This window comes from Mustelus asterias, chromosome 20 (genome assembly GCF_964213995.1).
Source record: "Mustelus asterias chromosome 20, sMusAst1.hap1.1, whole genome shotgun sequence".
Classification (NCBI taxonomy): Eukaryota; Metazoa; Chordata; class Chondrichthyes; order Carcharhiniformes; family Triakidae; genus Mustelus; species Mustelus asterias.
Window position 1 is genome coordinate 70,981,108 of NC_135820.1, and position 26,028 is coordinate 71,007,135.

Below are 26,028 nucleotides of genomic sequence, written 5' to 3' on the forward strand. Positions count from 1 at the left end.
CAGTCTCGATGCTCCATCCATCACATGGTGACAGGCAGCTGGAGTTCTGACGAAGGGTCACCCTGACTCGAAACGCTGGCTCTGTTCTCTCTCCACAGCTGCTGTCAGGCCTGCTGAGGTTTTCCAGCATTTTCTGTTTCAGATTCCAGCATCCGCAGCGTTTTGCTTTAGGCGGATGGGCTCATTTGTCCTCCAGTGTCCCCTTCTATGTCCGCAAGGCTGCCGGACTAGTGAGTCCCTTCAGCAGAAATTTAGAGGAAAACATTATGCTGGGGAACACAATCCCATTTTATTTTCCCTTCTCCTTTGTCTGTGCCTTGAGATTTTTTTTGCTCGCTTACTGCTGATGACATCATTAGGTTACTGAACCTGACACACAGAGAGTACAGTGCTCACAACCAGCTCTGTCGCATTCCAGTTAACTCCTTAAGGCCCAAGGCCTCTGATAACAGAATCAGCAGTCCCTGACGAAGGAGCAGTGCTCCGAAAGCTTGTGATTCCAAATAAACCTGTTGGGATTTTAACCAGGTATTGTGAGACTTCTTACTGTGCCCATTTTAAGATGAAACCTTTCGACAAAAACAAAAATCGGTGCTTATTTTGTGCACCTTTGTTTTGGCTAAAAGCTCTCATTCTTAAAAGGTTCCTCAGAATTGCAAAAATGCTCATCTACCACACCCCCCACCCTTGGGCAGCAAGCTGGCACAGTGGTTAGCACCGCTGCCTCACAGCGCCAGGGACCCGGGTTCGATTCCAGGCTCGGGTCACTCTCTGTGTGCAGTCTGCACATCCTCCCCGTGTCTGCGTGGGTTTCCTCCGGGTGCTCCGGTTTCCTCCCACAGTCCGAAAGACTGTGCTGGTTAGGGTGCATTGGCCGTGCTAAATTCTCCCTCGGTGTTACCCGAACAGGCGCTGGAGTGTGGTGACGAGGGGATTTTGTGTGTGTGTGTAACTGTTAATGCAAGCCTACTTGTCACACTACTAAATAAACTAAACTAAACTTTATGAGCTGCTTCTTTTCCAGTCTGTCTCCCCCCAACCATCTCACACCCCAGGGCAGTATCAGCGTCACGGCAGGAGAAGATTGTGCTCCGAGGGAGGATTTCTCCATGGAATCTGCCTGCTTGCTGAATCTTTCGTTGGAACTGTTGGAAGGGGTGGGGGTGTGTGTGTTGGTGTGTGTGTGTGTGTGTGTGTGTTGGTGTTGATGTGTGTGTGTGTGTGTGTGTTGGTGTTGGTGTGTGTGTGTGTTGGTGTTGGTGTTGATGTGTGTGTGTGTTGTGATGAGGGGGGAGGGGGGAAATGAATCAAGTCAAGAGCTGACAATTAGACAGGCAATAATCCATTGCGGCCACACCTCTGGCTCCAGCCAGCGCTGCGTTCGATACACGGCCCCCCCACTGCCCTCTCGCCCCTCAGTCTCTTCACAACCACAGAGCAGCATGACACACACACACAAACCAGATTGGCGAAGGTCGCCAATGCTGCTTGAAAGCATCGCTGGAGGTTTCATCACTGACCTCCCACCTCCAGCCATCCCGACCTGTCAAACAGTGTTTCCTTCACCGTCCCCAGTGAGTGTCTGGAACAAGCTGCCAGAGGCAGTGGTAGAGACGGGTACAATTTTGTCTTTTAAAAAGCGTTTAGACAGTTACATGGGTAAGACTGGTATAGAGGGATATGGGCCAAACGTGGGCAATTGGGACGAGCTTAATGGTAAAAGCTGGGCGGCATGGACAAGTTGGGCCAAAGGGCCTGTTTCCATGCTGTAAACCTCCATGACTCTCTCTCTCTCTCTCTTAATATTTTAAGAACTAAATGCCCTAAAAATGAAGTAAAAAATAATTGGCACACAATTATTTTCTTTATTGGCCCTGACTTGCCTTTCAGAGTTGCTTGTAGTAATGTTTAGGGGATTAATTTTAATTCTAGGAGACTCCAAGGCAATCCTGGAAGGTTGGCAACTCTGCAGTTTTGTTTATTAACTCAAGGGATGTGGGAGTCACTGGTTGGCCAGCATTTGTTGCTCATCCCCAGAACAGAGTAGCTCGCTCGGCCCTTTCAGGGGGCATTTTAAGAATCAACCACATTGCTGTGGGTCTGGTGTCACACGTAGGCCGGACCGGGTAAGGATGGCAGATTTCCTTCCCTGAAGGGAATTAGCGAATCTGATAGGCTTTTACAATGATCAACGGTGGTTTCACGATCGTCGTCAGGTTTTCAATTCCTGATTTTAACGGATTCAAATTTCACCATCTGCCGTGGTGGGATTCGAACCCGGCTTCCCAGAGAATTGCCCAGGGTCTCTGAATTGCCAGCCCAGTGACAATACCACTACACAACCGCCTCCCCGCCTCAGCCCACCTGCAATAATGATGGCCTGTGGCGCCACTCTGTTTTGTGCCAGTTATTTGGGTAGTCAAGCCAGAAAATTTCCAAGTTGGAGTTCCAACGCCCTCCTCGATATTGTGTGGTGTACGTGTGTACGCGTTGTGTGTGTGTGCACGTGCGTGCGCGTGTTGTGTGCGTGCGCGCATGTGTTGTGTGCGTGCGCGCACGTGTTGTGAGCATGCGCGCACGTGTTGTGAGCATGCGCGCACGTGTTGTGAGCATGCGCGCACGTGTTGTGAGCATGCGCGCACGTGTTGTGAGCATGCGCGCATGTGTTGTGTGCGTGTGCGCACGTGTTGCGTGCGTGCGCGTTGTGCACGTGCGCATGCACGTGTGGTGTGTGTGCATGTGTGTGTTGTGTGTGCATGTTACGTGTGCATGTGCGTGTGTGTATCAAAGTTCATTGGATAGTGGGTGGGGAAGGCAGAGATTTACCCAATTCTGCTCGTCCTACTCTTTCCAAACTACCAGCAAGAATTCAGCCTTTCACAATGAAACCATTGCAGGAAATCTAAATATATATATATGTACATTCAGTAAATATGTTCTGCTTACTTGTCGAAGGTGGTCGACATAAAATTGGATGAAAACACAAGTCTCCCTTTGTTACACGTCGGTTCAGCGTGGAACCCTCGGCCAGGATTATTTTGAAGTGAGTATAGTTGTTGGAGCTACCCCGGGGAGATATTGCTTCTATACGTGAAGTCTGCCAAATAAATCACTTAGTTGCTGCGTTTGACACGCTGTCTCCAACAATGAATACAAAAGAGTATTACGTGGATTTAAAAAAAAATGCGGTTACATTTTTGTTTTAAATCTTCCTGCAGACGAGAGAGGGTGTGACAGTCTCAGCTGTGGTCTCCTCAGCGAGGCAAGTTGAGTGAACTTAAGCCACAGACTGCCTTGGGACATCAGATTAAAAAGCCAAATGATGCGCTGTTTGGAGCCGCCAACAACAGACTATTTACTTTCTTCTCCACGCGAGTGAACCGCTGCACTCAATTTCTTTTTTTTAAAAAAAAGGTGGGTGACGGCTGCCCCTGGGAACCGGAGCAATTTTCCGCTTATGGATCCAGTCTGACTGACTCCAGCCAAACACTCGGCAGATCCAAGCGGAACTCTTCATGGACCAAACCCACTCATCAACAACAGCTTGCACTGACTGAGATGTATGCAGGAGAAAGCCCTCCCAATGTGCTTCACAGGAGGGGCTAGCAAACAGAATATGACACCAAGCGAACATAAGGGCCGGTGACCTGAGGTTTGCTCAGCGGTTTTGAGGAGTAGGGGGTTCAGAGAGTGTTCGTGACAAATGAAGCCACGGCTGCAATCCCTTTATTGTTATCTGACAAAACCTTTTATTAATGTTTTGTTTGCACCTCATCCCACGCTCCAGATCTACGAGTACCTGGTACAGGGGGGGGGAGGAGGAGGAGGAAGGAAGCTCCTCGTGAACCTGTTCCTTAACCAGGCCAATACCACCGTAAACGGGTCCAGGCACTGGGTGACCGAGGGGGCCGTCCGACCCAACTGTCCGCCCCTCTCCCGTGGCTACATTCGCGGCCGGGTGTCCCTGGAGAGGGAGCATGCGGCATCCGAGAGTGCCGTTAATGCCTTCTGTGCCCATTGGGCTGGGGTGTACTATTGACCCCTTTAATCAGATTGTGGTTTAATATTTCAATGTTGCCTTTACGCTTTGCCTTTTGTTTCAGTCGGAACCCCCCCCCCCCCCCCGCCCCCACTTCCTTTTAAGGGGCTGCCCCTTTTACTTTGTCCCTGAGATAATTTGATTTAGTTTATTTGATTTGCCAAAAAATATTACCAACTGAAGGAAAGAGCTGGTGGAGTAACAGAAATCATGGATGTATAAAAGTCCAGAATTGGGGAGCGCGCAGAGATCTTGGTGATGGGTCCTTTTTGCTCCCACTGTATTGAGAGTATTAGAATGGCAGGAGCATTTCATCATTGCCTGCATTTCCAATATTTCCCCATGTATACTGCGAGCTCGATATACTGCAACTCCGGTGAGATGACCCTCATGGCCCTCATACCTCATGACCCTCCTGCACTAATTGCTCCGCCTCCAAGCTCTTGGCATTGGTTGCCTAACGCACTAATCTCCACCAATTGGAAAGCACACAGATTTTTCGTGACCCTGATTGGATGACTACGTCTGCCAGTTACACAAGCTCCCTCTTTTCCCTATCTCCAATGTTTTTAGAACTAATAAATTAAAAAACATGTTTTCCCACGACCCTATCGTTCTATTTCCCTCCTGGTTGCTCTCAGCACTATCCTGGAGATTAATCTTTACAGGATTGTTAAAGCACAGGAGGCCATTCAGCCCGTCGTATCTACATTGGCTCTCCAAATAAACAACTCGCTGAGTGCCTTTCTCCTGCTTCTCTCTGTAAGGGCGACACGGTGGCTAGCACTGCTGCCTCACAGCGCCAGGGACCCAGATTCTATTCCGTTCTTGGGTGATTGTCTGTGTGGAGTCTGCACGTTCTCCCCGTGTCTGCGTGGGTTTCCTCCGGGTGCTCCGGTTTCCTCCCACACTCCAAAGATGTGCGGGTTAGGTTGATTTGCCATGCTAAATTGTCCCTTAGTGTCAGGGGGATTAGCAGGGTAAATGCATGGGGTTATGAGGATAGGGCCTGGGTCGTATTGTGGTCGGTGCAGACTCGATGGGCCGAACGACCTCCTTCTGCACTTTAGGGATTCTATGATTCTATGAACTAAATGGCCTGCTAGGCCATTTCAGAGGGCATTTAAGAGTGAATAACGTTGCTGTGAATGTGGGGGTCACATATAGGCCAGACAGGGCAAGGACGGCAGATTTCCTTCCCCAAATTAGTGAACCGGATGGGTTTTTACAACAATTGACATTGGTTTCATGATCATCATTAAGACTTAATTCCAGATTTGTCTTTTATTGAGCTGTCATGGTGGGATTCGATCCCAAGATTCAGTCTGGGACTGAATCCCACTGGATTACTGGTCCAGAGACAATACCCACTAAGCAACCAGGAAGTTTTTTTTATTCATTCATAGGACATGGGCGTCACTGGCTGGACCAGCATTTATTGCCCATCCCTGAGACATTGCTGTGGCTCTGGAGTCACATGTAGGCCAGACCAGGTAAGGACGGCAGATTTCCTTCCCTAAAGGACATTAGTGAACCAGATGGGTTTTTCCAATAATCGACAATGGTTTCATGGTCATCAGTAGATTCTTAATCCCAGATAATTTTTATTGAATTCAAATTCCGCCATCTGCCATGGCAGGATTGGGAGAGTGATCCTGTGTTACAAATGGTGGACAAAATTCTCAATCCAAGTGTGCAACTCTGGAAATCATAGAATCCCTACAGTACAGAAAGAGGCCATTCGGCCCATCGAGTCTGCACCGACCACAATCCCACCCAGCCCTACCCCCATATCCACCCACTAATCCCTCTAACCTATGCATCTCAGGACACTAAGGGCAATTTTAGCATGGCCAATCAACCTAACCCGCACATCTTTGGACTGTGGGAGGAAACCGGAGCACCCGGAGGAAACCCACGCAGACACGAGGAGAATGTGCAAACTCCACACAGACAGTGACCCAAGCCGGGAATCGAACCCAGGTCCCTGGAGCTGTGAAGCAGCAGTGCTAACCACTGGGCTACCGTGCCGCCCTCTGTCCACCATTTTCACTGAACAAATTATTATTGTTCCTGCTGCATGCTGCGTATAGACCAGCATGGACTGATTGGGCCGAACAGCCTTTTCCTTTGCCCTATATCTGAAGCAAACGTTACAACGTGGGAAGGAGTCAAGTCACATTACAATCCTTTCAATCTGGGTTGAATCCACTTTATTCCGATGGGTCCAACAGTCTCTGCAAGCAGCAATAATTCTGCTTGAAGTGACCGAGGGCAGCCTTATTCCAGAATTCCAGTGAGAGTTCATTTGCCTGCCTGGTTGGAAGACTGACGGGAGGATAGGGTGGGGCATGTGTATGAGTTAGGGAGATGTGGGAACGTTCTTTCCCATGGGAACATCAAAGAGTGCTCGTGAGGTTGGTAGGGACAATGTTGGAGCAAGGTAGAGGGAGAGATTTATCCTACATCTGACCTATTCTACACTTGACCGTGGAGTGGCTGATGACAACATTGGGTACAAAAAAAATGTTCTGTTCCAGGCGACCAGCCGCTCTCACCTTGCCAAGTGCAGGTTAAGGTTTAAGAGCCATATTGTCCTTAGCCTGATGTTTATGATGAATAAGTGGACAGGTACATGAGGTACAGAGCGGCACGGTAGCACAGTGGTTGGGCGGCACGGTAGCACAGTGGTTAGCACTGCTGCTTCACAGCTCCAGGGTCCCGGGTTCGATTCCCGGCTCGGGTCACTGTCTGTGTGGAGTTTGCACATTCTCCTCGTGTCTGCGTGGGTTTCCTCCGGGTGCTCCGGTTTCCTCCCACAGTCCAAAGATGTGCGGGTTAGGTTGATTGGCCAGGTTAAAAAAATTGCCCCTTAGAGTCCTGGGATGTGTAGGTTAGTGGGATTAGCGGGTAAAATATGTGGGGGTGGGGCTAGGGCCTGGGTGGGCTTGTGGTCGGTGCAGACCCGATGGGCCGAATGGCCTCCTTCTGCACTGTAGGGTTTCTATGATTCTATGATTCTATGAAACAAAAGGAACAAGAGCAGAGGGAAAGCAGTAATGTGACTCAGTTTTGCTCACGGACAGAAAGGCTTCTCACTTGGTCCTGCCACTGAGCCAAAAGGTTCTGGGTTCATGTCCCACCCATGGCTTGAGCACAAAAACTCCAACCGACACTCCCAGTGCAGCACTGAGGGAATGCTGCACTGTCAGAGATGTCATTTTACAGATGAGATGTTAATTTGAGGCCCCATCTGCCTGCTGGAGTGGACATAAACATTGTACTAACTGCAGGAAGAACAGGAACATATCCCTGGGGTGCCCAATATTTATCCCTCAATGGCGGTGGCCGAGTGGTATTATCGCTAGACTGTCAATCCAGAAACTCAGCTGATGTCCCGGGGACCCAGGTTCGAATCCCGCCACAGCAGATGATGCAATTTGAATTCAATAAAAATATCTGGAATTAAGAATGTACTGATGACCATGAAACCATTGTCGATTGTCCATCTGGTTCACCAATGTCCTTTAGGGAAGGAAATCTGCCGTCCTTACCTGGTCTGGCCTACATGCGATTCCAGAGTCACAACAACATGTGGTTGACTCCCAACTGCCCTCTGAACAAGGGCAACTACGAATGGGCAATAAATGCTGGCCAGCCAGTGACGCCCATGTCCCACGAATGAACATAAGAAAAATAAAATCACAAAAGCAGGTCTTTATCACATTGATGTTTGCTGTGCGCCTACTGGCCGTTATATTTCCTACATTACAACAGGAACTACCCTTAAAAAGCACTTAATTGGCTGTAATGTGCTTTGAGGGGCCTGCACTTAACTCCTGCTGCTGAATGCAGAGTTGTACATGCTCACTTATCCCACACTGCCCCACTGGCCCCACAGTCAATCTTAACATCATCCTGTTTAATTGATACCAGGTTTCAGTTTGCATCTGAAGGTGACTGACTGGCAGTCGTACACAGACTGATTCACTGCGACTGACACCGTATCTGTGCATGTGCGAGAACTGCTCCCCCTAGTGTTGTGGCACAAAGAAAGACAACCTTCTGTTTTTAAAAATAGCCCTCAATTAAAAAATACTTGCAAAGGGCTGTTGAGGTCTTCATAGAATCTCTACAGTGCATAAGGAGGCCATTCAGCCCATCTGGGGGGGGGGGTGCAATGGAACAGTGGTTAGCACTGCTGCCTCACAGCGGCAGGGACCCAGGTTCGATTCCCAGCTTGGGTCACTGTCTGTGTGGAGTTTGCACGTTCTCCTCGTGTCTGCGTGGGTTTCCTCCGGGTGCTCCTCCCACAGTCCAAGGATGTGTGGGTTAGGTTGATTGGTCATGCTAAAAATTGCCCCTTAGTGTCCTGGGATGCGTAAATTAGAGGGATTAGCGGGTAAAATATGTAGGGATATGGGGGTAGGGCCTGGATGGGATTGTGGTCGATGCAGACTCGATGGGCCGAATGGCCTCTTTCTGTACTGCAGGGTTTCTATGATTTCTATGAGTGGTTAGCTGCCTCATAGCGGCAGGGATCCAGGTTCGATTCCTGGCTTGGGTCACCGTCTGTGCGGAACCCGTACATCTTTCCCCGTATCTGCGTGGGTTTCGTCCGGGTGCTCCGGTTACCTCCCATAGTCCAAAAGACGTGCTGGTTAGGGTGCATTGGCCGTGCTAAATTCTCCCCCGGTGTACCTGAACAGACGCCGGAGTGTGGCGGCCAGGGGACTTTCACAGTAACGTCATTGCAGTGTTAATGTAAGCTGACTTGTGACTAATAAATAAACTTTAAAAAACCTTGTTAATGGTTAGTCATGGAAATTGTGCCAGAAATCAGGAATCCATGAAAACTGACCTCCGAACTGCAGGCCCGACCCGAGTTTTGAATCTCACAGCTTTGGATCCAATGGTCATTTTTGGGTCCCTCGCAGTACAGCAGCGGTGTCTGGAGAGTTGGGAGGGGGTGCGGGGGAGTGGGCGGTGGACGTACTGCATAAACTCAAGAGGCATTGCGGGTAAACGACCAGCAGAACAAACAACACCAGAGCCAGGTCCTGCCGCACTAGGCACAGGTCGGACCCGAGGGACATCTCGAGGATGAGGCAGCTCCGACTCAGCAAGGAGCTAATTACTGAGATGTGCCAACAGCCTCACGGCCAAACAATCGACGGAGGCCAGTTCAGCAGCAGATGGTGCCACTCACCTCAACTGCCCCTCCAGCACCTAGGGGACACCTAAGTTAATGGTAGAGCACTGGGGGGAGTTACAGAACAAAGAGATCTAGGGGTACATGTTCATAGCTCCTTGAAAGTGGAGTCACAGGTGGACAGAGTGGTGAAGAAGGCATTCGGCATGCTTGGTTTCATCGGTCAGAACATTGAATACAGGAATTGGGACGTCTTGTTGAAGTTGTACAAGACATTGGCAAGGCCACACTTGGAATACTGTGTACAATTCTGGTCACCCTATTATAGAAAGGATATTATTAAACTAGAAAGAGTGCAGAAAAGATTTATTGGGATGCTACCGGGACTTGATGGATTGAGTTATAAGGAGAGGCTGGATAGACTGGGACTTTTTTCTCTGGAGCGTAGGAGGCTTAGGGGTGATCTTATAGAGGTCTATAAAATAATGAGGGGCACAGAGCAGCTAGATAGTCAATATCTTTTCCCAAAGGTAGGGGAGTCTAAAACTAGAGGGCATAGGTTTAAGGTGAGAGGGGACAGATACAAAAGTGTCCAAAGGGGCAATTTTTTCAGAGGGTGGTGAGTGTCTGGAACAAGCTGCCAGAGGTAATACTAGAGGTGGGTACAATTTTGTCTTTTAAAAAAGCATTTAGATAGTTACATGGGTACGATGGACATAGAGGGATATGGGCCAAATGCGGGCAATTGGGATTAGTTTAGGGGTTTTTAAAAAAAAGGGCAGCATGGACAAGTTGGGCAGAAGGGCCTGTTTCCATGCTGTAAACCTCTATGGCCACAGGAGTCTGTCCCTAGGAACTAGCAGGGTGCCTGGTTTAATAGCCATCAACATACAGTTCAGATCACGAACAACCTGACCTGCTCCCCCCATTATTTATTCGTGTCACAAGTAGGCTTACATTAACACTGCAATGAAATTCCTGTGAAAATCCCCCAGTCGCCACACACCAGCACCTGTTTGGGTACACTGAGGGAGAATTTAGCATGGCCAATTCACCTAACCAGCACGTCTTTCGGACTGTGGGAGGAAACCGCAGCACCCGGAGGAAACCCACAGAGAGAACATGCAAACTCCACACAGACAGTGACCCATGCTGGGAATCGAACCAAGGTCCCTGGCACTTTGAGGCAGCAGTGCTAACTACTGTGCCACCATGCCGCTCCACACCATGCTACAATTAAGAAAGCCCACCAATGCCTCTACTTTCTCAGGAGGCTAAGGAAATTCAGCATGCTCACCATGATTCTCACCAACTTTTACAGATGCACTGTAGAAAGCATCCTTTCCAATTGTATCACAGCTTGGTATGGGCTCCAGCTCTGACCAAGACTGCCAGAAACTAAAAGGGTTGTGAACATAGCCCAGTCCCATCACACAAACCAGCCTCCCATCCATTGACTCCGTCTACACTTCCCGCTGCCTCGGGAAAGCAGCCAGCTTAATCAAGGACCCCTCGCACCCCGGACATTCTCTCTTCCATCTTCTTCCATCAGGAAAACGATACAAAATACTGAGAGCATGCACCAACCAAGTCAAGAGCAGCTTCTTCACTACTGCCATCAGAATTCTGAATGGTCCTGCGACATATTAAGCTGATCTTTCTTTTCACCCTATCTGTTACTGCAACACCACATTCTGCATCCTAATCTTTCTTTCTCACCTCTGTACTCTATGAACGGTACGTTTTGCCTATATATATGACCATAAGACATAGGAGCAGAATTAGGCCACTCGGCCCATCGAGTCTGCTCCACCATTCAATCATGGCTGATATTTTTCTCATCTCCTTTCTCCTGCCTTTTCCCCATAACCCCTGATCCCCTTATTAATCAAGAACCTATCTATCTCTGACTTAAAGACACTCAATGACCCGGCCTCCACAGCCTTCTGCAGCAAAGAGTTCCACAGATTCACCACTCTCTGGCTGAAGAAATTCCTCCTCATCTCTGTCTTAAAGGCTTGTCCCTTCAGCCTGAGGTTGTGCCCTTTGGTTCTAGTTTTTCCTACTCATGGAAACATCCTCTCCATGTCCACTCTATCCAGGCCTCGCAGTATTCTGTAAGTGTCAATAACATTCCCCCCCTCATCCTTCTAAACTCCAATGAGTACAGATCCAGAGTCCTCAACCGTTCCTCATACGACAAGCTCTTCATTCCAGGGATCATTCTTGTGAACCTCCTCTGGACCCTTTCCACGGCCAATATATCCTTCCTTAGATACGGGGCCCAAAACTGCTCACAATACTCCAAATGGGGTCAGACCAAAGCCTTATACAGCCTCAGAAGTACATCCCTGCTCTTGTATTCTAGCCCTCTCGCCCTGAACGCTAACATTGCATTTGCCTTTCTAACTGCCGACTGAACCTGCACGTTAACCTTAAGAGAATCTTGAACAAAGGCTCCCAAGTCCCTTTGTGTTTCTGATTTCCTAAGCATTTCCCCATTTAGAAAATAGTCTATGCCTCCATTCCTCCTTCCAAAGTGCATAGCCTCACACTTTTCCACATTGTATTCCATCTGCCACTTCTTTGCCCACTCTCCTAACCTGCCCAAGTCCTTCTGCAGCCCCCCTGCTTCCTCAATACTACCTGTCCCTCTACATATCTTTGTATCATCTGCAAACTTAGTAACAGTGCCTTCAGTTCCTTCTTCCAAGTCGTTAATGTATATTGTGAAAAGTTGTGGTCCCAGCACTGACCCCTGAGGCACACACACAGGCTGCCATCCTGAAAAAGACCCCTTTATCCCCACTCTCTGCCTTCTGCCAGTCAGCCAATCCTCTATCCATGCCAGGATCTTACCCTTAACACCAAGGGCCCTTAACTTATTTAACAGTCTCCTATGCGGCACCTTGTCAAAGGCTTTTGGAAATCTAAATAAATCACGTCCACTGGTTCTCCTTTATCTAACTTCCTTGTTACCTCCTCAAAGAACTCTAACAGATTTGTCAAGACATGACCTCCCCTTGACGAAACCGTGTTAACTCAGTCCTTTTTTATCACGCACTTCCAAGTACTCCGCGATCTCATCTTTAATAATGGACTCTAAAATCTTGCCAATGACTGAAGTCAGGCTAACCGGCCTATAATTTCCCGTCTGCTGCCTCCCTCCCTTTTTAAACAGCAGTGTTACATTCGCTGCTTTCCAGTCCGCTGGTACCCTCCCTGTCTCCAGTGATTGCTGAAAGATCACCACCAATGCCTCCACAATTTCCTCAGCTATCTCTTTTAGAACCTTGGGGTGTAGTCCATCCGGTCCAGGTGATTTATCCACCTTCAGACCTTTCAGTTTCCCCAGAATCTTCTCCTTAGTGATGGCCACTATAAGCACCTGTGCCCCCTGACTCTCCTGGAGCTCTGGCATCCCACTGGTGTCTTCCACCGTGAAGACTGATGCAAGGTAACTATTCAGTTCCTCTGCCAGTTCTTTGTTTCCTATTATTACTTCTCCAGCCTCATTTTCCAATATCTATTTTTGCCTCTCTCTTACCTTTTATATATTGAAAAAAAACTCTTCCTATCTTCTTTTATATTACTAGCTAGCTTACACTCAAATTTAATCTTCTCCCCCTTATTGCTTTTTTAGTTGTCCTCTGCTAGAGGCTTCCCAATCCTCTAGCTTCCCACTAATCCTCGCCACTTTGTCTGTATAGCGTGCAAGAACCAGTACTTTTCACTGTATCCCAATACATGTGACAAAATAATAAAGCAAATCATTTACCTGCAACTGCAGCAGCCAAGGCAACTACGAGACTTAGTGAGGTTTTGCTGCCACAAGGTACAGGGTCAATCTTGACAGTAACTACCAACAAACCTCCTTAAAGAGGGAGTAATATGATTCCACCAATGTGCAGACTGAGTGCAACCACTGACACAATTTTGCTGAATGCCAATGCAATGGGGACAAAGTAGAAAGGGTCAAGAGCTTCAAGTTTTTAGGTGTCCAGATCACCAACAACCTGTCCTGGTCCCCCCATGCCAACACTATAGTTAAGAAAGCCCCACCAACGCCTCTACTTTTTCAGAAGACTAAGGAAACTTGGCATGTCAACTACGACTCTCACCAACTTTTACAGATGCACCATAGGAAGCATTCTTTCTGGTTGTATCACAGCTTGGTCTGGCTCCTGCTTTGCTCAAGACCGCAAGGAACTACAAAAGGTCGTGAATGTAGCCCAATCCATCACGCATACCAACCTCCCATCCATTGACTCTGTCTACACTTCCCGCTGCCTCGGCAAAGCAGCCAGCATAATTAAGGACCTCACGCATCCCGGACATCCTCTCTTCCACCTTCTTCCGTCGGGAAAAAGATACAAAAGTCTGAGGTCGCGTACCAACCGAAAGAAGAACAGCTTCTTCCCTGCTGCTGTCAGACTTTTGAATGGACCTACCTTGCATTAAGTTGATCTTTCTGTGCACCCTAGCTATGACTGTAACACTGCATTCTGCACTCTCCCATTTCCTTCTCTATGAACTGTATGCTTTGTCTGTCTAGCACGCAATAAACAATACTTTTCACTGTATGTTAACACATGTGACAATAATAAATCAAATCAATCAAAATCATTTGTCTGGTTCAGGTTAGTTACTGTTTCTCCATCCAGAGCAAGTGTTCAGAGTCAGATGTCTTCCCTGGGGTAAAGATTTAGGGTGGCACAGTGTTAAAGTTTATTTATTAGTCACAAGTAAGGCTTACATTAACACTGCAAAGAAGTTACTGTGAAATTCCCCGAGTCGCCACAGTCCGGCACCTGTTCGGATCAATGCACCTAACCAGCACGTCTTTCAGATTGTGGGAGGAAACCGGAGCACCCGGAGGAAACCCACGTAGACACGGGGAGAACGTGCAAACTCCACACAGACAGTGACCCAAGCCAGGATTTGAACCCAGGTCCCTGGCGCTGTGGGGCAGCAGTGCTAACCACTGTGCCACCGTGCTGCCTCTGTGAGGCAGCAGTGGTTAGCACTGCTGCCTCACAGCACCAGGGACCCGGGTTTCCTCCCACAGTCCAAAAGACGTGCTGGTTAGATGCACTGGGCCATGCTAAATTTTCCCTCTGTACACCCGAACAGACGCCAAAGAGTGGTGACTGGGGGGCGGGGGGGGGGGTTTCACAGTAACTTCATCGCAGCGTTAATGTAAGCCTACTTGCGACACTAACAAATAAACTAAAAAAAAAACTGGGAGGCAAGAGCATAATAAACTTGCTGATGACACAGCGTTTCATGTTGAATTAGAAGAGGCTCGATAAAATATCCTAAGTCAAGTAAAATCCAGAAGCTTACCAACACAGATCGAGTGTGACTGTCCAAAAAAAATAAAGATCTGTAGTCAGAAAGATTACATTAGAAGAAACTAGAGTGAAGATTGAAGTGGATGGCGCCACACTGGATGGAGCAAGTGTCTCTTTAGGACAAATGATAACAGAAGATGGTCGATGAAATTAGGAGAAGGATAGAGCTAGCCAGAAGTAATTTCGTGAAGATGAAGGATTTGTCAACGCCAAGAAACCTCAAGCCTGTTATAAGGAGAAATTCATAAAAGATGCCACACACTATCCATATTCCTGTCAGCCTCTGAAACCTGGGCAATAAATGAAGATCTGTCGGGGCTTTTGAAACATGGAAGGCGTACACTTAAAATTCCAGACACTGACCAGAGGTGATTGACATCTCAAGAGCATAAAGAACTCTAGAAAGCGACGCCCAGAAAAACAAAGAGTATTTTGGCCATTTGATCAGAGCTGAAAAGCTCCAGAGATCGTCTTTGGAGGACAAGGTGGAGGGCAGCGGGAAGAGGCGATGACCGAGGCATAGTTAGATGACGGATGTCACAGAGCGGTTGCAGAGGAGCTATAGTGTACGTGTGAAGACAGCGCAAAACAGGCAAGTGTGACGCACGGTGACTGCAGATCTCTTGGTAGGAGTAGTTGCAAGCAGGACAGGACAGGAGGAGGTGCAACCTTAGAGTCCCTACAGTGCAGAAGGAGGCCATTCAGCCCATCGAGTCTGCACCGACCACAATCCCATCCAGGCCCTATTCCCGTAACCCCACATATTTACCCAACTGATACCCCTGACACTAGGGACAATTTAGCATGGCCAATCAACCTACCCCGCACATCTTTGGACTGAGGGGGGAAACTGGAGCACCCGGAGGAAACCCACGCAGACACGGGGAGAAAGTGTAAACTCCATACAGTGACCTGAGGCCGGAATTGAACCCGGGCCCCTGGCGCTGTACGGCAGCAGTACTAACCACTGTGCCTCTGCACAGTCCCTTGTACCTGATCTCTGCTGGTGATAAATCAAAGAACCTTAGAATCCTACAGTGCAGAAAAAGGCCATTCGGCCCATCGAGTCTGCACTGACTCTCCAAAACAGCATCTGACCCAGGCCCATCCCCTGCCCTATTCCCGGAACACTGTGCATTTACCATGGCTAATCCACCTAACCTGCACATCTTTGTGCGCTAAGAGGCAATTTAGCATGGCCAATCCACTTAACCTGCAAATCTTTGGAATGTGAGCGCCCAAAGGAAACTGGTGAACCCGGAGGAAACTCACGCTGACAGGGAGAGAACGTGCAAACTCCACACAGACAGTGACTCGAGGCCAGAATCGAACCCAGGTCTCTGGCGCTGTGAGGCAGCAGTGCTAACCACTGTACCACCGTACTGCCCCAGACCCAGGAAATCAGACCCCATAAGACAATAATGGAGGAGTTGGTAGTTAATGGGAACCTCTGCCCTTCTGCTCATTCTTCAATAGTCGTACGGTGTGTTTTTAAATTATTCATCATCCCCATCATTGTATATTTGTTGATAAATGGCTGTATCTGGGCTGATGCTTATTAATGCAAGATTAAGTCAGTGCATGTAGTGGTGGTTAGTGTTCTTGTCAATAGCTCTTCTGTGCTGAAGGCTACCAAGTTCTCTTCACTCTGTGAAGACAGAAGATAGGATATAGTAAGTACACAGACAACTTGTCTTTAGGAACCGTAGAATTAGACAAATTTAAGTCTGAGTGTACAACCAGCGTGTAAGGACACATTGATGCAGCGAGATACAGATCACAGAATACATTATTTGCATGTCATTTACAAGGTGTTCCTCTAATCTTTTCAGGACTATTATCTTTGAGAGCCTCCCTCCCCATTAGAATCATAAAATGGTTACAGCATAGACAGAGATCATTCAGCCTGTCATATTCTTGCTGGCAACAAAAACTCAAGCTAGTCCCACTCTCCCGCCTTTACCCTGAAAAATTATCTTCAGATAATCAACCAATTCCCTTTCGAAAGCCACGGTTGAATGTGCCTCCACCACACTCTCAAGCAGCGCATTCCAGATCCTATCCGCTTACTGTGTAAAAAAAAGATTTTCCTCATGTCACCTTCAGTTCCTTTGCCATTCACCTTGAGTCAGCATCTTCTGGTTCTCGATTCTTGGGAGGTTTCTCTTTATCTACCCAGTCCATCCCTCTCATGAATTTAAATACCCCTACCAAGTCTCCTCTCAACCCTCTCTTTGCGAAAGATAACAACCCCAACTTTGCATAAAGAACAAAATGAGTTACCGTTTATTCCAATTTCTGCCCTTTGTTCTTGAAATACACCAGCAATCTGGCTTAAGACTGGATTATATTAAAGGCATAATCAACGTCCTTTCGCAGTCGCTGGGTCAAAATCCTGGAACTCCCTCCCTAACGGCATTGTGGGTCAACCCTCAGCAGGTGGGCTGCAGCGATTCAAGAAGGCAGCTCACCACCACCTTCTCAAGGGCAACTAGGGATGGGCAATAAATGCTGGCCTAGCCAGCGACGCCCGTGTCCCACGAGTGAATTAAAAAATAAATCATTCTTGCAATATAATTCTCTGCAGCTATTATGTGTAATGTCATTTGCATTAATCTGCTCTTTAACTTGTCCAATTCCCTTGCAAACACCTCTTGACATTTCTCCGTGCATGCAGTGTTTCTTATATTTATGGCTAACTTTCCTTTTAACTTCCCCACATAGATCATCCATCTTCATCTTTTTCTGCACATACTGCATTTTAAAGATTTTGTTAACGTCGCAAGACTTCATCCCCCGTGTGGACCTTTCATCCACATATCAAGGCAGGGCAATATTCTCACCTTCACGTGATCCATTTCTTTCCAAGTCGTGATGGTTCCTCAAGACTCCTTTCCAGATCCTGAGAGTGATGGGTCATGCTGACCTTGTTAGTGATGTGTTGCTACCTGCCATCTCCACATTTTAAAATCCTACTTCAGTTCATTCCAGACACACTGCAAATGAAAATTTATTTCCTTTGGATAGACGCTCAGAGATCAGGAAAGAGAATTTTCTTTATTTTTTTTTGGTTGCAAAAACAATGAACAAACGAAGGCAGGGTTGCTGCTCACTGCCTCTGTTCCACCCCGAGAACGTGACTCCGTCAAAATGTTGTCCAACAGGCTCTCCGAGATCCACTCGGATGAAACGAGCTTTTCTCATATTTCCTGTGCTGTCCTCACTAGTTTTTCCAAATCAGCCATGGGTCACTGTCTGTATGGAGTCTGCACGTTCTCCTCGTGTCTACGTGGGTTTCCCCCAGGTGCTCCGGTTTCCGCCCACAGTCCAAAGATGTGCAAATTGGGTGGATTGGCCATGCTAAATTGTCCCGAGCTGTGGAGGTTAAGGGGTTTGGCAGAGTAAATGTATGGAGTTACAGAGGTAGGGCCTGATTAAAGGTGCTCTGTCTGAGAATGGGTGCAGACTCGATGGGCCGAATGCCCCCCTTCTGCACTGTAGGGATTCTACGAGCTAGAATCATAAAATCCCTACAGTTCAGAAGGAGGCCATTTTGGCCCACTGAGCCTGCACCGACAACAATCCCACCCAGGCCCCAACCCAATGTATTTACCTTGCAATTAATCCAGAAACTCAGCTAATGTTCCGGGGACCTGGTTTCGAATCCTGCCACAGCAGATGGTGGAATTTGAATTCAATAAAAAAAATCTGGAATTAAGAATCGACTGATGACCATGAAACCATTGCCGATTGTCTGAAAAACCCATCTGGTTCACTAACATTCTTAATGTCCTCACGTATTTACTCTGCCAGTCCCCTTGACACGAAGGGGCAATTTAGCATGGCCAATCAACCTAACCCACACATCTTTGGACCGTGGGAGGAAACCAGAGCACCCGGAGGAAACCCACGCAGACACGGGGAGAACGTGCAAACTCCGCACAGACAGTGACCCAAGCCGGGAATCGAACCCAGGTCCCTGGCGCTTGTGAGGCACGATGTGGAGATGCCGGCGTTGGACTGGGGTAAACACAGTAAGAAGTTTAACAACACCAGGTTAAAGTCCAACAGGTTTATTTGGTAGCAAAAGCCACACAAGCTTTCGGAGCTCCAAGCCCAAGTTCCGCACACACGAGGACGGCCTCAACCGGGATATTGGGTTCATGTCCCACTATTTGTAACCCCCACAGTTGCCTGGACCTGCAGAGTTTCACTGGCTGTCTTGTCTGGAGACAATACACATCTTTTTAGCCTGTCTTAACCATGGTTCTATGGTTCTCTCTCCACTCACGTTGTTTTGTTTCTTAAAGACTTGAGTAGTTGTAAGTATTCGCATTCCAACCATTATTCATGTAAATTGAGTTTGTGTCTTTATATGCCCTGCTTGTGAGGCAGCAGTGCTAACCACTGCGCCACCATTGCCCCACTCATTAGGTATTTGAGCTTTGTAATAATACTTGTGTCATGAGTGGGTCAGGTCCTGTCGTAAATGCACAGCAAGACTATGCTTACTATTTCTTCTTTTTGGGGGCGGGGGGCGGGAGCGGGGAAAGACGCATAAAACTAAGAACAACATTTATTCCTTAATGTGGGGGCGGGGGTAATTTGGGAGGGTAGAGGTTAAGGAATGAAAAAAATGTTTTAATTCATTTGTGGGATATGGGTGTTGCTGGCTAGCCAGCATTTATTGCCCATCCCTAGTTACCCTTGTTCAGAGGGCAGTTGAGAATCAACCACATTACTGCGGCTCTGGAGTCGCATGTGGGCCAGACCAGACAAGGATGGCAGATTTCCTTCCCTAGAAGACATTAGTGAACCAGATGGGTTTTTCCGACAAGCGACAATGGTTCCATGGCCATCCGTAGATTCTTAATTCCAGATTTTTTTAATGGAATTCAAATTCCACCATCTGCCGTGGCGGGATTCGAACCTGGGTCCCCAGAACATCAGCTGAGTATCTGGATTAATAGCCCAGCGATACCACTAGGCTATTGCTTCCCCAGTGAGCACGTTCATCGTAGAAGTTAATCTTAAAATTGGTATAGGCCTCTCTTCCGCCCAAACCTTTATTTGGGCGGCACGGTGGCACAGCGGTTAGCACTGCTGCCTCACAGCGCCAGGCTCCCAGGTTCAATTCCCGGCTTGGGTCACTGTCTGTGTGGAAATTGCACGTTCTCCCCGTGTCTGCGTGGGTTTCCTCCGGGTGCTCCGGTTTCCTCCCACAGTCTGAAAGGCGTGCTGGTCAGGTGCATTGACCCGAACAGGCGCCGGATTGTGGCGACTAGGGGAATTTCACAGTAACTTCATTGCAGTGTTAATGTCAGCCTTACTTGCGACTAATAAATAAACTTTAAACCAAGTCGTGAAGGATGTGAAGGCCAAACCATGGTTTTTAGCAATGGCTCTCAAAGTGCGCTCCCTGAGATTCCCCGTCGTGGTCCACAGACTGGTCCAAATGCAAATCACAGACACGCAATGCCACGACTGGGGCAGTGGAGCATGGGCCGGACCCCTCATCCCCACCACTCACGTGATATTGCACAGGAGCGCCCCCTGCATGTGTGGCACGAGTCGGCATTAGCACAAACTACAACAATGTCATTTTAGCTCAAGATTTATGTTACTATTCATTTTGTTTGACTAACATAGCTGTAATAAATATTAGCTTCTCCGAAGCAGAATACTGCGATGATTTTATAACACTTACATTGAACAGTTGCAATTTCTTATATTATTACTGTTAATAAAATTAAAACATCTACACATTTGCTATGAGTAAGCAAAATACTCAAAATATGAGTATTTTGCTTACTCATAGTTAGCAAAATAATGCACAGAAATTTATTGCATTTAGTAGTGCAAAAAGCAGAAAGATATTTATTGGTTCCACATGTGTTTACACAATAGCCATTCTTCCCATAATTTGAAGGGGATTTTTTTTGCGGGTGGCAAGGGTGGTGTATAACTTGTGGGTGGTCAGCAGATGACATATTTTGAGAACCATTGCTTTACAGCAATTAAAATTCTTTGGATTAAGTACTCCGCTGATTAAGGATCCCTCTGACAGCAGAGCAGCAGGGTGGATGTTGCAATAGGGCCTAAAACCTGGAAATATAGATGGTAGCCATTATGTGGAGATGCCGGCGTTGGACTGGGGTGGGCACAGCAAGAGGTCTCGCAACACCAGGTTAAAGTCCAACAGGTTTATTTGGAATCACGAGCTTTCGGAGCGCTGCCCCTTCATCAGGACTCACCTGATGAAGGAGCAACACTCCAAAAGCTCATGATTCCAAATAAACCTGTTGGGCTTTAACCTGGTGTTGTGAGACTTCTTAATGAAAAATAGAAACAGTAGTAGACCATTCGGCCCTTTAAGCCTGCTCCGTCACTCGTTTTGATCATGGCTGATCATCAAATTCAATATCCTGATCCCCCCCTTCTCCCATATCCCTTTAGCCCCCAAGAGTTGTATCTAATATCTTCACGAAATTGCACAAAGTTTTGACCTCAACTACTTCCTGTGGGAGTGAATTCCACACATTCACCACTCACCATTTGGGCGGCGCAGTGGCACAGTGGTTAGCACTGCTGCTTCACAGTGCCAGGGACCCGGGATCGATTCCCGGCTTGGGTCACTGTCTGTGTGGAGTTTGCACGTTCTCCTCGTGTCTGCGAGGGTTTCCTCCGGGTGCTCCAGTTTCCTCCCACATTCTGAAAGGCATGCTGGTTAGGCCCCGAACAGGCGCCGGATTGTGGCGACTAGGGGAATTTCACAGTAACTTCATTGCAGTGTTAATGTAAGCCTTACTTGTGACAAATAAATAAACTTTAACTCTCTGGATGAAGAAATTTCTCCTCACCTCAGTCCTAAAAGGTTTACCCCCCCCCCCCCCTTATCCTCAAACTATGACCCCTAGTTCTGGACTCCCCCACCATTGGGAACATTCTTTCTGAATCTAGTCCTGCTAGAATTTTATGAGATTTCTATGAGATCCCCTCTCACTCTTCTAAACTCCAGTGAATATAATCCTAACCGACATGGTCTCCCCTCATATGACAGACCTGCCATCCCAGAAGTCAGCCTGGTAAACCTTCGCTGCTCTCCCTCTGCAGCAAGGACATCCTTCCTCAGATAAGGACACCAAAACGGCACACAATACTCCAGGGGTGGCCTCACCAACGCCCTGTACAACTGCAAAGTCCTTGAACCAAGATTATAGCACCACGCGCCCTAACGAGTAGCGCAAAAAAGCAGGCAAGATGTTTTCAAAAAGGCAGAAGAATAATCTAACACAAAAAGCACACATCAGCCAGCTTTCCATATTAACTGGAGCCAGCAGCAACTTACATGACATCACAATATAGTAAAGAAAGGTCAGTAACAATCTCCCGGAGGCTATTCATGGCTGCTTCAGTAGGTTTGAAACTGGTTTTTGGACACTGGAGATGAAGCGATAAGGAAATAAATTATGAGCAAAGAGCTGGAGGAGTGTATTCGTGGATGGTGCCTGGAATTTACCTCGAGTGAGCCAAGAGTGACACACAGTGACCTGGCAACTCCTGCACAATTCATCAGTCAGCCTGTCCCCATGAAATACAATGCGAATGATCTCCCCTGCAAGCACACCTCCGTCCCCCCAGACTGCAGAGAGAGAGAGAGAGAGAAGAGAGAGTGTGTACGTCAGGAGATGGAGAAAGAAATAGTGAGTGAAAGATGTATGTGGACAGAGAGAGACAGAATGTGTGTTTGTGAGAAAGAGTGAGTGCGTATGGGGCGGGGGGGAAAGAAAGAGAGAGAGAGAGTGTGTGTGTGTCGGGAGATGGAGAAAGAAATAGAGTGTGAAAGATGGATGTGGACAGAGAGGGACAGAATGTGTGTTGGCGAGAAAGAGTGAGTGTGGATAGGAGGAGGGAGAGAGAGAGAGAGAGAGAGAGATAGATAGATAGATAGATAGATTGATAGAGAGAGAGAAAGGGTATATGTGGTCAGAGACAGAATGTGTGTTTGTGAGAAAAAGCAAGTATGTATGGAGGTGGGAGGGAGAGAGGGTGTATGTGGATAGAAAGAGAGAGAGAGAGACAGAGGCCGAAACGTTACCGTCCCGCCCACCACGGGAATCAGAGCGGCGGGGGCGGACTATGGAAAGGTCCCTTGTCCTTGGGTGGGATTTTCTGGCTTCAGGACGAGCGAGGCCATAAAATCCCATCCAGAATGTATGTTTGTGAGAAAGAGTGAGTGCATAAGGGGCTGGGGGCGGGGGGGGGGGGGGGGGGGGGGGGGAGAGGAAGAGAAGAGAGAGAGAGAAAGAGTGAGAGAGAGAGAGAGAGGGAGAGAGAGGGTGTATGTGTACAGAGAGAAACAGAGGCCGGAGTTTTACTGGCACACCCGCCCGAGGCTCGTAAGATCGCGCCCGAGGCCAACGCAGAATGCCGTTTTGCAAGCCTCGCCCGCCCCCGATTCCAGGGCGGGGCGTTCCGGTAAAATCAGGGCCAGAATGTATGTTTGTGAGAATGAGTGTGTATGGCATGGGTGGGGAGGGGGAAAAGAGAGGGCAGGGGGCGAGCTGCGGTGGGGGGGGGGGGGGGGGGGGGGGGAAGAAGAGGGGGAGAGAGAGAGAGAGGGAAAGTGTGTCTGCAGATAAGCAAGACAGTGTGTGGAGAGCAAGAGAAAGTGTGTGTATTGTGTGGAAGAGAAAAAGAGTGTGCAGGGAGAGAGCTAGAGGAACAAGAAAAGCAAATGCAAACATGAACAGGTAATGGCACTTGCAGGATTCAGAGCCAGAGAGAGAGAGAGAGAGAAAAGGACAAGAGAGATAAAGCAGGAGAAACAAAATGGAAAGAAAGAGAAGGGAGTGGAAGGGATGATAGGTCAGAGGGAGAGGGATCGAGACAGGACAGGAGCATACTTGTTTTTAAAAGATTGAATTATTCAATGAATGCATTCAACAAAGTAAACAAGGCAGCAAACTCAGTGCTAACAAAACTGAATTTCAGGCCATTTGGGTGAAGAAACTTCCAATTAGGCATAGGCTGCATGTGCAAAAAATCAGGAAAATCTGCAACTCAAAAATCATCTCGAAAGGCCCACCCTGCATCAATCCATCCAACCAATCCTCAACTCGACAGATGAATATTCAACATGCTCAGAGCACTGGCACGTTATAAAAACTGCAACGTGTCTGCAACGCTCAGAGAGTAGCCATCTATAGCTAACACCGCACTGAGCAAATCCCGAACTTTGGTTGGATTTTCAGTGCTGAGTTCCCCCCCCCCCCGCCCCGCCTCCTGCTTACAAGTTCAATGCTAGGATGGCTGGCGTTTTGTCTAAAATTGCAGAGGAAATGTATCCACAATAGGCCAAGATTCAACAACAACGAGAAAAAAAAAATCACAGGATCCCTTTGATACAGAGATGACAGCGAACAGGGAGATGTGTATTAACCAGTGCTCAAGAAATAAAATGAGAAATAAAATAAACCCAAAGTTGTTTCTTGCGCTGTAACTGACTGAGCGGGTGCAATTTTCTGAGCACAGTGTCGTCTTGCAGTTTTGCAACTGGGCAGATGTTTTGCCCATGTTCTGCAGTCATGCAGCTGATTGTGGATTGGTTGAATGCAGTGCATTGCCTATGCAAATCTGCAATGGATTCGGGGTAGGGGGATGGGGTTTCAAAAGGTGCATTTTGAATTATAGATTCCTTTGACATTTGCATGTGCTCAATTCAAAAGTTGCTTAGTTCAAATGGTCCAACTCTGTTGACACGAAATTTGCAATTCTGCGGTCTTATTTACATTGAATTCAAATAATTGGATATTCCAAGCGCAGTAACGAATTGTCAATAATGGGTGGTGTGCACATACACACACACACACACAGATGTGCCTGTTCTTGTCTCTTTCTGTCATGCTTGGCCATCCTCTGTGCCCTTGGTGGATAACCCGGGGTCCAGGCTGCAGCCTATCAACCTCTCGCTCCCTTTTGAACAGAGTGCCTGCCATTCAGAATGCTCGTCGAAGACGCTACATGCCTGAACTCACTCCCTTGAGGCTGACAAGCCATTTTGGCACAGCTCAGTTCACATGAAACTCTCTGCTGAGGCCCCAGAGTTGGAGAGGAAACTTCAGTCACAGAACCACCCCTCCCCCACCTCCCCCCCCCCCCCCCCCCGCCGCCCAGTTCCCCGCATTGGAGACTGAGAAACACCAGCCCCCTACAACTAAATGCAGAGGAACTCCTCCTCCCTCCCCACCGCCGCCCCCCCCCCCCAACCAGACTTCAAGCAACCCCTCCCCCAACACTGAGACACAGTGAACCCACTTCCCCACCGACATTATATAACCCCTCCCTCCCAAACCAGCACCCACTTTCCCCTCTTCAACTCAAATAGGAAAGTAAAAAAAGGTTAAGAAATGCATATAATGCTTTCAAAAAGAGAAATCAAGATGAATAAATGTTTCCTGACATGTTTTAGCAATTCATTATCATCAATATAGCAGTGCAACAAAATGAACTCAATTCTCAAAGTTAATAGTGGTATTTTTTTTTTAAATGCAAAGGCCCCAAGAAGACTTATGGCCTCTCAAAGGCATGTGTGGGGTACACACACCAAGCTGCTGCGGTATTGAGCTATTCAGACATGCTGAGGTGCCCCAAGTCCGATCTCCGATCGTACAGGCCTTTAATTCTGGGAAGCATTGACATTTCCGTGCCTGTTTATTTCAGAAGCAACGACTGAACAAGTTGCTTTAAGTATTATTTTTTAAAATCATTTTTGTCCCTAGTCCGATCGGTGCAGAGTTGGCTGGTCTCAGGCAGGCAGCCTTGACAGATGGGCCTCGCCGTTAGGCCAGTGGGGAATATCTGCTCTCACAGAGTGCTGTACTGATTGTAACTTTAGCCCAAGCACATCATTAAAAAGAAAGAAAGAGAGGGGAGTGCAGGGAGGGAGGGAAAGAGAAAAAAATCATGTGGGAAATAAGAGTGAAGCATCATCGCCTCAGCAAAAAAAAAAGACAGGCCCAGAAACGAAATATAAAAATCAGCCATTTCCAATTGCCATTAGCTAGTAAAGTGCTCTGGGTATTGGGCAGAATAAGGATAGTAATGTTCCCCCCCATCACTAACATACTCCTCCCCCAGCACCACCCCCCCCCAACCCCCCTCTCCCCGCCCCCACAAGACAATTAGTTCGCTGGCACTCTGTGTCTCTAGGCTCCAGTACCATGGCCAATCAGTCGCCATGGAAACGGGGCCCAGCAGGAGAGGCAGCACCTTCAGGAGAGAAGGCGAGATATCTGGAGCACATCGGGGAGGGGATTTTTTTTTTTTAAATTTCAAAAATATACTTTTATTCATAAATACTCTGAAATAAACCAGTGCAAAAACGACATTTCCAATAATTACAAAAACAGTGCAAAAAAAAAACCCCGTCATATTTACAATACTTTACGGTGCTCCATTCCAAGACATTACACTCATTACAG

The 26,028-nt window shown here is 47.7% G+C and overlaps 1 protein-coding gene across 3 annotated transcripts in view; it reads right to left on the reverse strand.

The window, feature by feature from the left end:
- Positions 1 to 26,028, reverse strand: part of zhx3b (zinc fingers and homeoboxes 3b) — a 90,886-nt gene that overhangs the window by 23,499 nt on the left and 41,359 nt on the right. Inside the window, exon 1 of one of the 3 annotated variants that reach the window (XM_078236801.1) lies at positions 17,389 to 17,408. The exons of 1 other annotated variant lie outside the window; for it this stretch is intronic. The gene's annotated coding sequence lies outside the window, so the exon portion shown is untranslated. Of the gene's footprint in view, positions 1 to 16,508; positions 16,529 to 17,388; positions 17,409 to 26,028 lie in introns of those variants that run through there. One more of the 3 variants, XM_078236802.1, reaches the window with a different exon arrangement.